Raw genomic sequence first — 11,611 nt, 5'->3', positions numbered from 1 at the left:
TCAAGAATTGCTTTCTTACTAGTTTAAATTCCGATTTCACATATCAGAAATACAATTCTTACTAGTACAGACGTTTATTTTTGATGTCAGTAATCACATGGTTACTAGTACAGACGTTTATTCTTGATATCAACAATTTGATTCTTGATATCAACAATTTAATTGTCACAAGTGACAATGTTCATTTCTGATATCATGAATGTGATTGTTACTAGTAAGAAAGCCATTTTAGATATCAGAAATTATATTGATATCAGAAATTAATGTTCAGATATCAAAAATAACAATTGTAACATGTTGAAACACATTTACTGATATCAAGAATTAACATTTCAACTAGTAACAACTAGATTGTTGATATCAAGCATTCACATTTTTACTAGTAACAAAGTAATTATTGATATCAACAAAGGCAGTTGATATCTGAAATTGTCCTTGCAACTAGTGAAAATAGAATTACTGATATCTTAAATAACATTTTAACTAGTAAAAATACTTTTACAGATATTTAGAAAAGCCATTTTTACATGTAAGAACAGCTATGGTAATGAGATCATGAATATGAATGAGATTTTCGACACTCCTCCTTTTTCAGCATTGGCCAAAGATGGCAGAAGAACATCCATGTGCAGAAACGGCTCCTCCTTTATTTATTTGTTTTGTCAGTGAAACTTGAAAATTATATTATGGCTGGAGTCATTTTTAAAAATTTTGTTAATTGGAAAAAAAAAAAAAAAAAAGTATGCTGTTTCATTTTATTGGCCACCAAGTCCTTCGGATAATTAAAGGAAAAGTGAATAAGGCATTAATTAAGTTTAAAAAAATAACTTCATGTCGCTTTTTCAGGTGTTTATTTTTGGTTTTATTACACTTTCTTCTAATACATAAAATAAAAAATACAACTAAAAGAAAAAATATAACAGATAATAATGCATCCATCATAAAAAACGGTTCACTGGGGATATCGTTCGCTACATGAAGGAGTGGTGTCCTAATAGGAATTATTTTTATATAACATGTTGTCCGGTTCTTAAAGCATTGGTGGACAAGAGGGATGGTAATTAAATCAACACTGTTATACAAACTGTATACTCAATACTTTACAATGTGGGTCAGTTCTTCAGCGTCGTCAAACACTGAAATGGTAAAATAAAATATAGACAAAGATGTTAGGAGTGTACTCAAAGCCAGCCCGTCCAATAGCCATTACAAACAATCATTTATGCACCTATGAACGAAGAAGGATGTAATTTTCAGTAATTTATTTTTTATTTATTTTTTTCCCACAATCTGCTCAATAAACCCAGAGACACTTGATAACGGCAGTAATGCACAGACCCGATTAAACATGGTACAATTTACAATGACGGTGAGAAAAAAAAAGAATCGTCCTGAATAATTCATACATGACAAACAACTGAAAACGATAATAAATACAAAAACAACTGTATAAATAAAAGCGGAAAAAGATTAGAAACATGCACTGCTCTACCAACTGAGCTACAGGAACACTATACTAAGATAACTAAAATAAAAAATGTTACTAGTGAAAATGTAATTCTAACATGTAATAATTAAGTTAAAGATATCAAGAATTATGAGTATTACTAGTAGTAATTTCATTTTTGATATGATAAACGCATTTCTGCATTTCTGATGACATCATTTTTGATATCAAGAATGCGTGTCGTTACTAGTGGAAATGTAATTGTTGATATCAAGAATAAACTTCTGTACTAGTAACCATGTGATTACTGATATCAAAAATAAAGGTCTTTACTAGTAAGAATTGTATTTCTGATATGTGAAATCGGAATTTAAACTAGTAAGAAAGCAATTCTTGATATCAACAATTAAATTTGAATGGAAGCCTATGGTGACATTTAACTAGTGAAAATACAATTCCTGATATAAAGAATTAACATTGTTACTAGTGGAAATTGAATTGTTGATATCAAGAATGGACATTTTAACTAGTGAAAATTAAATTCTTGATATCAAGAACACATATCCTGCGAATGAATAAAAGTTAATTCGGCTTGCCATACACGCACGCACGCACGCACGCACGCACACACACACACACACACACACACACACACACACACACACACACACACACACACACACACACACACACATTAAGATAAATGTGTTTTTGAGAATGCAAAGACTTTGAAAGGACTATGTGCTATGTGTGATGTTCATTATCAACTTCTCAGGGTTCCTGTCAGAGAAACCTAAAGCTTAGTGCTTATTTAGTTTGGCCAGCATCATGAAACCCTGTGCCAACACGTACAGTAATTAAAGCTAGTGGACTATGAGAAATGAAATTAATTTTGGTGAGGTCTATGCTTAATAAAAATTTATACAGTAGTTAATGAGCAGTTTTGACCTAAAAATGTAGGCTTTTTATGTAGTTGACCCTGAGAAATATGATTTTTACAATCCCACTGGATTTTAAACTGTAGAATGGCCTTGATTCACTAGAAAACTGAACTCATTCATATATATATATATATATATATATATATATATATATATATATATATATATATATATATATATATATATATATATGAATTAAATGAATTCATAATGTTGGAAATTGAATGAGCATAAAATAATAATGATGTCACGCTGAAATTACAGCAAGACTGGATTTAAGGTCATGAATTGCTTAAAATGAGACTACTTTGGTTGAAAATTTTCAAAATGTTTTAAACGTAACACATAGAAACATAATGTTGATTGTCATTTATTTGAAAGTATTTTAGTTAGTATACCTTGCTTGTGTAACTACACCTTATATTTTACGTAAGATTGGGCAAGGAATGTCATAACTTCCAGTTATTTTTACCTGTTTGCAAATAGTTTTACAGTTTACTTTACTTTACAGCAGCTCATAAATCGGTGTATAAAAATACAAATAAAGATGCTTACTTCGGAGTAGTACAATAAATTGGACAGGACAACCAGTTGAAATGTCTCTAAGAAATCTAAATAAATGTAGCTTCTCTAGTGAAGTTCAGTCAATCTTGTTTTAAATACTAGGTTGTTATATTTCATTATGGATATTTTAATTATTAAATAAGACAAAGGTGCTGATAAGTATAATGTATGCAGTGTTTAGATGGTGTATATATTTCTAAACAGTAGATGGCAGCACCTTTAATGTTTTTTTTTTGTCAGAATAGTCAGCCTTGAGCAACATATACTCAAACCCAGGGCCAGTCCAGATCTGTCTCATAAAACACTCTGGCTCTGTTCTAAACCCTTGCAGTCTACTGTCTACATAAGCAACACTATAGAGTATGGCATGAACATGTTGCTTGACCAATGGGAAAATACTCCAATTATACTAATTATAATATTAATTATACTACTCTAGTTATTCAAATAATATTTTTTGGGAAAGTGGAAGAAATAATCAACATTTCCAATTTATTTGTGCACTATTTTTTTCTTCACATAAATACGTTCTGGGATTGCTTTCTCCATGAAGACGCAATGCTGCCTTCAAATATAGCCAAGTGAATTTGGAACAGTCTTTGTAAACTGGGACAAGCTTAGATTAGTCTTCAGATGTGGCCTGGCTGTAGGCAGCTCATCAGGTTTTGGGACAATCATTGGACATGACAGCAGCTCCCTCTACTGATCCATGTAATGCCAGTTCAGTTTAAAACTGAATCAGGATTGTAAACGATCATTTATGAAATATGGGTTCAGAGTAATGTTTTTTTAACATAGTTTTGGGCATGTATCATGCTAGTACACAACCTTACCAGAAATCTCTTATGCTCATCAAGAGATTAACATTGTTAAATATTATTACAAATTACAATTGATGGTTTTAATATATTTTAAAATGTAATTTATTCCTGTGATCAAAGCAGAATTTTCAGCAAGTCTTCAGTGTCACATGATCCTTCAGAAATCATTCTAATATGCTGATTTGCTTTTCTAAACATGTCTGATTATTATCAATGTTGAAAACAGTTGTGCTGCTTCATATTTTTATATTCTTTCAAAAGAACAACATTTATTTGAAATAGAATCTTTTGTAACATAATAAAAGTCTTTATTATCACTTCTGAAGTTTAATGCATCCTTGCTAAAAAAAAAATATTAATTTTCTTTTTCCAAACTATAGTAGTATATTTATATCTTCCTACCCAAAGCTGCATTTTTATTTCATTTTGTTAAACAAGCTTTAACATGCCGCAGTCATTAAATAACAGTTTGAAGAACATAAAGGACCTGAATCTGAAACAGGAAGGAATCTTGTCAACACCCTCTAACAAGCTCTATCTATTCCATTTCTGTTCTATCTACTTTTTATTCCATCGATTTATAAAAAAAAAAAAATAATAATAATAAAAAACCCACGTGTAACCGAGATTTGTCACAGTACTTAGATATTTTTGCTCTTTTGTTGGTTTGATTGCTTCCATGCCCTCATTTGTAAGTCGCTTTGAATAAAACCATTAATGCTAAATGATTAAATGTAAATGAAATCCCAAAGGATTGCTGCTGGATTGCTAGTGGGCGTTGCATGATTTGGAATCAATCATAAAGTAATCAAATAAAAAACAAGATCACAATGCTAAAAAATCTGAATAAAAAAGTCTGTTTATACAGTAGCATCTTGATTTACATACATACCAAAAAACTTCCAATATGTAGATTATTTTTTTCTTCATCAGAACAGACCATTAGTAATTTAGCATTGCATCACTTGCTCACCAGTGGATCTTCTGCAGTGAATGGGTGCCGTCAGAATGAGTTTAAACTTCTGATAAAAACATCAAAATAATCCAATTAATGTGAATTAATTCACACCATTCAATTCCATCAGTTAACATATTGTGAAGCCAAAAGCTGTGTGTGTTTGTAAGAAACAAATATATCATTAAAACATAAATAATCCATAATAATAGGCCTACTTCTTCCAGTGAAAAAGTCCATATAGACCTCTCACATCAAAATCCACCAAAATATTTGTTTAGAACTGTTTTGCTTGCAAACACTTCTTGTTCTGTACATATTTCTCTCCTGATTCAAACGAGACAACTTTTGAGAGCTGTTTGGACTCTCATTTTGACGGCACCCATTCACTGCAGAGGATCCATTGGTGAGCAAGTGATGCGATGCTTAATTTCTCTTGACATGATGTTCAAAACAACATCTTACACCTTCCTTCAATAAAACTAATGACACTGAAATTATTAATAGATTTTCAATTATTTATCAAGAAAGTCATCATAAATTTACCAAACTTTAACATGCACAGTCTTTCAAATACAAAAGCCAGAATACACATCTAGTTTCTAAAGCAATCCATCTGTGATGTACTGTAATCTGATAACACATGCATCATTCCTCACAGAGATGAATGATAGAGCCGGCTGTATTGTATCAGGTTTATGGTGCTTGTCATTCCGGCGGCGTCACTATTGTGGCATCGCAGCTGGACAAACAAATGATGTTCAATGGATGTTCTGTCTACTGCAATAAGATTTGATGATATAGAGAAGCTTAGACAGCACTCAACTGAATTTGAGAGACCAGAACTCGATCAAATTTCATTGAGGCTTGCTGACAACAGACTGACATATATTTATAGAATATGCTTTGCATAAACAGGCGGTGGTGTTTCATAAAGAGAGAATGTCTTAGTCAGGACCCAACTTGAGTTGCATAAAGTGTTAGGCAGTCAAAATGTGCTAAGTGGTTGCTAAGTGGTCTGAATGATTGTTATTTTAGTATTATTTATATGCTGTAACAGTATTTATTAATATTTTGAATTATCTTATATTTAATTTTTCTGTTTTAATTTTAATTTTAGTTGTGTTTTTGTCATTTATTTCTTTTTTGTATTAAAAAAATAATTCTATTCAGCTCAATTTTTTCATTTTAAGTTTTAGTAATTTTAATTCTTCAACTTAAACTTATTTTGTTAGTTGCCATCATATTTCAGTTCATTTTTAAACATTTAAAAAAATTTAATCTAACTTTTTTAGGTTATTTTTTTAAATCTAATAATTATGTTTTATTTTATTTTTTTTAGTACAAATTACTTTTATTCATTTTAATTTAATTAGCAAAAATAACATGGTGTGTTCTGGGTGGTTGCTATGGCAGCTACTAGACTGACTATTTTTATATTTTCGGGGTTATTTTAGTTTAAATTTTACAAATTTTCTTAATGTGCTTTTTTACATTTTTATTTGATGCTGATCCTGGTCTAATTTATTGGTTATTTCAGTTTTAGTTTTAGTTGTTTTAGTACTTCATCTTAGCCGCAGTTAAAAATAGAATAACAGGATGTTAGACTTGTCAAACCATTATAAATAAGTGCACAAAACTCTAATAGCATGTATCTTTCATCTGGCACTCCACAATATTTTTATGTTCAAATTAAGAACCGGAAACCACAGTAAATTTTCTTAATGCATCAAAGGAATTCTTGCTCCGTCATGAGGCCTGAGTTTTCTCCAGTTAAATATATAGCGCTGGCCAAAAGCTGCATCCCACTTTGCCAAAGGAGAGCATGAAACAGGATGACTTGGACATCTGCCACAGCCCGGAAGACTCTACTGCTGCCTCAATAATAATAAATGCAATCATACAGCCAGTCTGCTACACCTGTCTGACATTCATAAAACACCGTCTGACACTCTACAGGACACTGCGTAGGTTATTATATTTCCAATTTACTAAGGCACCATGTGCTTACTCTTTGTATACCTGACAAAAACACAAATATGTAAAGGAATAAAAACAATGCAGATGTAAATGGAATGAACTTTAGATCTATTATGCATTGGTTTGGTTTCTTTCTAGTTGATATCAGCATTGCACTGACACATTCAAAAGACAATTAAATCAATGAAATCGTAGAAAGTTACACATACTGTGCAACTTCAGGTTTGCAGTTTGATTTTATTTGATGCTGCAAATGGAGATAGACTAAAAGGGGTAGGGGACTAAAATCATCTGTGAACTGCTTCTATTATTATGAGGTTCTGGAGTGTGTGGACGGATTGCTCTGCTGGAGATTGAGTTCTACAGAACGTCCCATCAGTCTTTAATAAATAATTTACATAGAGCACATTAAGTTACATCTGGAGCGCAAGGGGGTGGAGTCAGAGCAGTGCCTAATGAGTTATTATATTTACTACAGACAAGGAGCTTTAAAATATGTCATTCATTTCAGTGTCATCAGGTCGGGCTTGCTCAGACTCAACCGGAAGTATGCAAAATAGATGCTGCCATCTTTGAGGCACCAACTGAAAATTGCATATAGGCTACAGCATACAATAATCTGATGCCAAAACAATGCAAAGAGTGTCATTTGGTGAATGGTTATGAATTATGACCTTAAAAACACATACTTTACAGATTTAACAGATTAGTGAAACTCCATAAATCATGTATATTTATATTTTATGCCATTGCTTGCTGAAGTTGATAGCTGACATGTGTCTGTCAGTGTTAAATAATACCAAATAGGCTTTCCTGGATTGCTGGTAAAAATAAAAAATAAAAAAAATTAAGGTTTACAATAATAGAGATGTTATTAAAGAGCACATGGAATTTGTGGTGGGAGAAGAAAGGCTATATTTTGATGACATCTGGTTAAAGCTGTGTAAATACAATGAGAACACAAAATTGAAATTATTTAAAAAAAAATATCTTAGTAGTATTTCATTACTTTGTAGCACTTTTTTATTTTTAAAGAACTTCAAAGACAACTTTACTCAACTTTTATCAATTTAAATAAAAAAGCAAAAATGCGAAAAAAAATTGAATAAGTTTTGTGAACTTTGTCAAAACGCTTGTTGTTTACAACTGTAAGACACGCACAAGAAGCGGGAATCTCAGTCTTTTAAATGTCAACGGTTATTCTGACGGTGAAGACGGTGCTTTTTGGTGTGTAAGTACTATTTTTGTTTAACTTTGATGTCAGAACATAAAATGATCTCGGTAAATGATGCAAAACCTATAATTTGGATTTTGACAGGATGATTTTTCGGTTCTGTTTACAATCTATATATTTCATTCGATAATCTGCGATCCTGTTTGATAGATTTCTATGGAATTTAGATTTTGCTACACTTTACTAGCACTATTAGTTTTTTTGTTGTTGTTAAAATTTTTAATTTTATCTCTAAAATTCACGATTTTATGATGTGAACTGCCATTCAGTAATGATACTGACGTTTTACATTTTTGACACGACCTTGTTGCCCTTCACCAACTAACGTTAAGTCAGATGTTGAACTTTGATTCAGTTCAGTAAAGTATTCTTCATACTTATCAAACCGGGTAATGTTAACAAGTCTTATTGAACTAACTACACTAATAATTAAAAGAACCGGCTCATAGTTTTGGGAAGCGGACATGATGATTGCTCGCATTTTCAATTCACTAAAAAGAATCAGTTCAGAAGAGTCATTTGCTTTTTGAATCAGTCCACACTGGTCGCCCTTTATTGTTTCAGCCCGCGAGGACAGCACAGTCGACAAAGATTTATTGTCATTATTTCAGGTACACGCTCTCTTTATTCATTCACATTCAGTACAGCAATCTCCTATCCGCAACTCGCATTAAATATGTCCTTTGCTATTACGCTGAAGCGCAGGAGCGAGAGAACACATCCCCTGAAGCCCACCGCATCTTTCGCGCTTCTCTCTGCAACTCATTGATTGGTTACTGCGCCTCTTTGTCGCCCCGCCCCCTCGCGTTCTCCTCCGTTCCTTTCATCCTGCCTATATTCAGCTCAGGATACAGGTAGGTTTTTAAGGGATGGGATGGGTTTCATAGTGTGCCATGAAAAAAATGGGAGGAGTCTTTATTGAGCCGTGATTGAACCAATGACAGCTCAGTGCCGGGAAATACAGCAGTGAATCACCAGGGGCTGTGGTACTGAGCTATTGCAGGGTGTGAGACTAGTAATGTGTGTGTGTGCGTGAGAGCATTTCTACATCCATCCCGATCTGAGCTATTTTGTGTTTGTGTGTCTGTGTGTGTGTATGTGTGTGTGAGCGTGGGGGTGCGTAGAGGATGACATCAGGGGTGTGTGTGTGTTTGCACATGTCTGTTATTTCCAACACAACCAGAAGAGGATAAACCAAAAGTCTTGATTGTTGTCACTTTTCTTTTTTTCCCCAAGCCCTCAAAGTGCCCTCCGTGCTCTGCGAAGTTTCTTTCCTCAACCCCCCTCTTCATCACCACCCTCTTCTTGGTGCAGTACAGCTTGGATACACACGGTACAGAGGTAAGTACAGTATCCCCCTTTTATGATGAAGCATGCCTTTTATACAGTGCAGTTTAACATTTGAATGCTTAGACAGGAATCTAAATATAGTCTTTCAGTCATTACAATACAAAAATCAGGGAAAGGCGGCATACGACAGAGAGGAGAGAGAGGAAGATCTTTGTAAGCGAGTGGAACTTTCTCAGCGCGCAGGAGAGTGCGAGTACGTAGCGTCCTAGTGCTGCAGTATCACATTACATAATAGTGGCCGATGTGCATAGAATAGAACTTGAGTCTCATCATTTGTACACACAATATGCATCTTTTGATAACTCAGAGGTGTGGTCTGACACATCACTGCCGGCGCTGTAGATTGAGTATGCATGATCATAAAACACAATTGTAGCTGTCTTTGTACTTTTGAATGTTGTTATGACAAGTTTTATTTATTTTTTTGATTAGTTTATCCCTACAACATTTTCTTAAATTAATTTACGTTTGACGTCCAGTGGAGAGCTCGTTACTGGCCGTGCGGCTGCTGGTCGTGACATCTTTTTGCTGATCAAGCTGTTTCACCCACAACAGGCACAGATTTACTCATCCTGTCTGCTGGCGAAGGATGTTATAAACCTGACTACTTTGATCGGAAGTGACCTGCATCGTCTTTTTTCCATCTTTTAACGTTTTATTATGCTTGCTGCTGGTTGGCAGGTGAAGCGAACTGCGCTGAGGTCAGTTGCAAAAGTCAACTATTGCGTGTTGTGTTCATTCTTGCCTGTGTCTTCACTTCTCAAAGACATCTTGGCAGGGTCGATAACAGGAAAAGCCAATTTAAGAGGTAATCTCATTGATTGCAGTGGCAAATAGCGCTGGAGAAAGACAAATGCAGACAGATAGATGACAGGGAGGTGCCCTGGGCTGCAATGCTTGGCTAAGTTCTTCGGGTCAGTCCTTGAGAGCTCCACATAATAACGGCACTCGTTTAGATTCAGAGTAGACCTCGCTCTACTCAAAGCAGAGGTGAGACAGAGGAGGCGTCGCCGCATTGGACACACTCACACACACACACACACACACACACACACACACACACACACACACACACACACACACACACACACACACACACACACACACACACACACACACACACTCTTATGTGAGGGTTATGTGTGGACTCTGTTCAGTGGAGTGAAACCATTTCCCCTTTCTGTAATAAATCAGTCCCCCCTCTGCTGTACAGGAGCCGGTAATGTTTGAAGAGCATTGTCCCTTTTTTGTTTTACAGTAATGGATTGGACTTGGGTAACAATAACGCAGTATCAGGACTCATAACTCAACAGACTCCTAATACACCATCATTATAAAGAATATCTCGCTCATCATGAGCTTTGGGATATTGCATTTGGTTTATGTTCTAGTATTTACAGATTTTTCTTATGTGGAGTATCAGTGACATACCCAAACCTCTTATTTTTCGATCTATATCTCTTGTTCTCTAGAGTGCTGTATGTTTTTAAAAGTGGATATCTGCTTGATGGTTCATGAAATCAAATGGTCTTTGCCTGCTGTAATCGTGTCTTGCTGAAATTGGGATGTGTTCACATAAAGCATAAGGGTCTCTCTGTGGTTCTTTTAATCATCATGGTTGAAATGACCATCAGTACGGATTTATTGTGTTCTTTTCTTTCTTTATAAGCTGATATCAATATTTTCATAAAAGCTACTGTAGGATACTAGAATATTGTTATTGCAGGAGGGTCAGAAGGACGCATAGCACAGTTAGCTATATGTGTGTAAGTAAGTATACACGTCTGAGAATATATAATCATAGTGACAGGCCGATTTATTAAGTGTCAGATGATTTATTTGAGATTAGTGGAATTGTCTGTTGTAGTTTCTCCTTGTGTCAGTTTTAAAATAAAGAGATAGAATCGTCAAACAATGAATGATTTAAAAAAAAATTGTGAGTAAATATTGTGCATATAGGTGCTAATCATTATTTTGTGTTATTGTTTATTTTATTTTCCATTGCCCATCCAGAAGTAAATGTCATTATTTTATTTTATTTTATTTTCCATGTCCCATCTTGAAATTAGTGCTAATATATATATTTTCATTTTACTTTATTTGATATATTTTTTTTTATCCACCCTGTTATCTATATTGGGACCAGCCTTTAAAATCCTGTATTGGTGGAACACTATATTCAATCAAAATGGCCACGTAATATGTTTGTCATGAGGCAGTGATTCTCAGACTGTAAATTTTCCAGGTTCAGTATTAATGAAACAATTGATCTGTTGTCAGTGATACTGCACTGAAGGAGCCATGAGCAAGCTGTTTAAA

At 34.1% G+C, this 11,611-nt stretch overlaps 1 protein-coding gene across 6 annotated transcripts in view; it reads left to right on the top strand.

The window, feature by feature from the left end:
• Positions 1-7,910: 7,910 nt before the first annotated feature.
• Positions 7,911-11,611, top strand: part of LOC132151528 (synaptotagmin-2-like) — a 45,417-nt gene continuing 41,716 nt past the window's right edge. The window contains exons 1-2 of one of the 6 annotated variants that reach the window (XM_059559689.1): positions 7,911-7,939; positions 9,179-9,283. The gene's annotated coding sequence lies outside the window, so the exon portion shown is untranslated. The other 5 variants (XM_059559691.1, XM_059559690.1, XM_059559695.1 and 2 more) reach the window with 5 other exon arrangements.

The sequence above is a fragment of the Carassius carassius genome, chromosome 10 (genome assembly GCF_963082965.1).
Source record: "Carassius carassius chromosome 10, fCarCar2.1, whole genome shotgun sequence".
NCBI lineage: Eukaryota > Metazoa > Chordata > Actinopteri > Cypriniformes > Cyprinidae > Carassius > Carassius carassius.
This window is presented reverse-complemented; position numbering and strand designations above follow the sequence as displayed.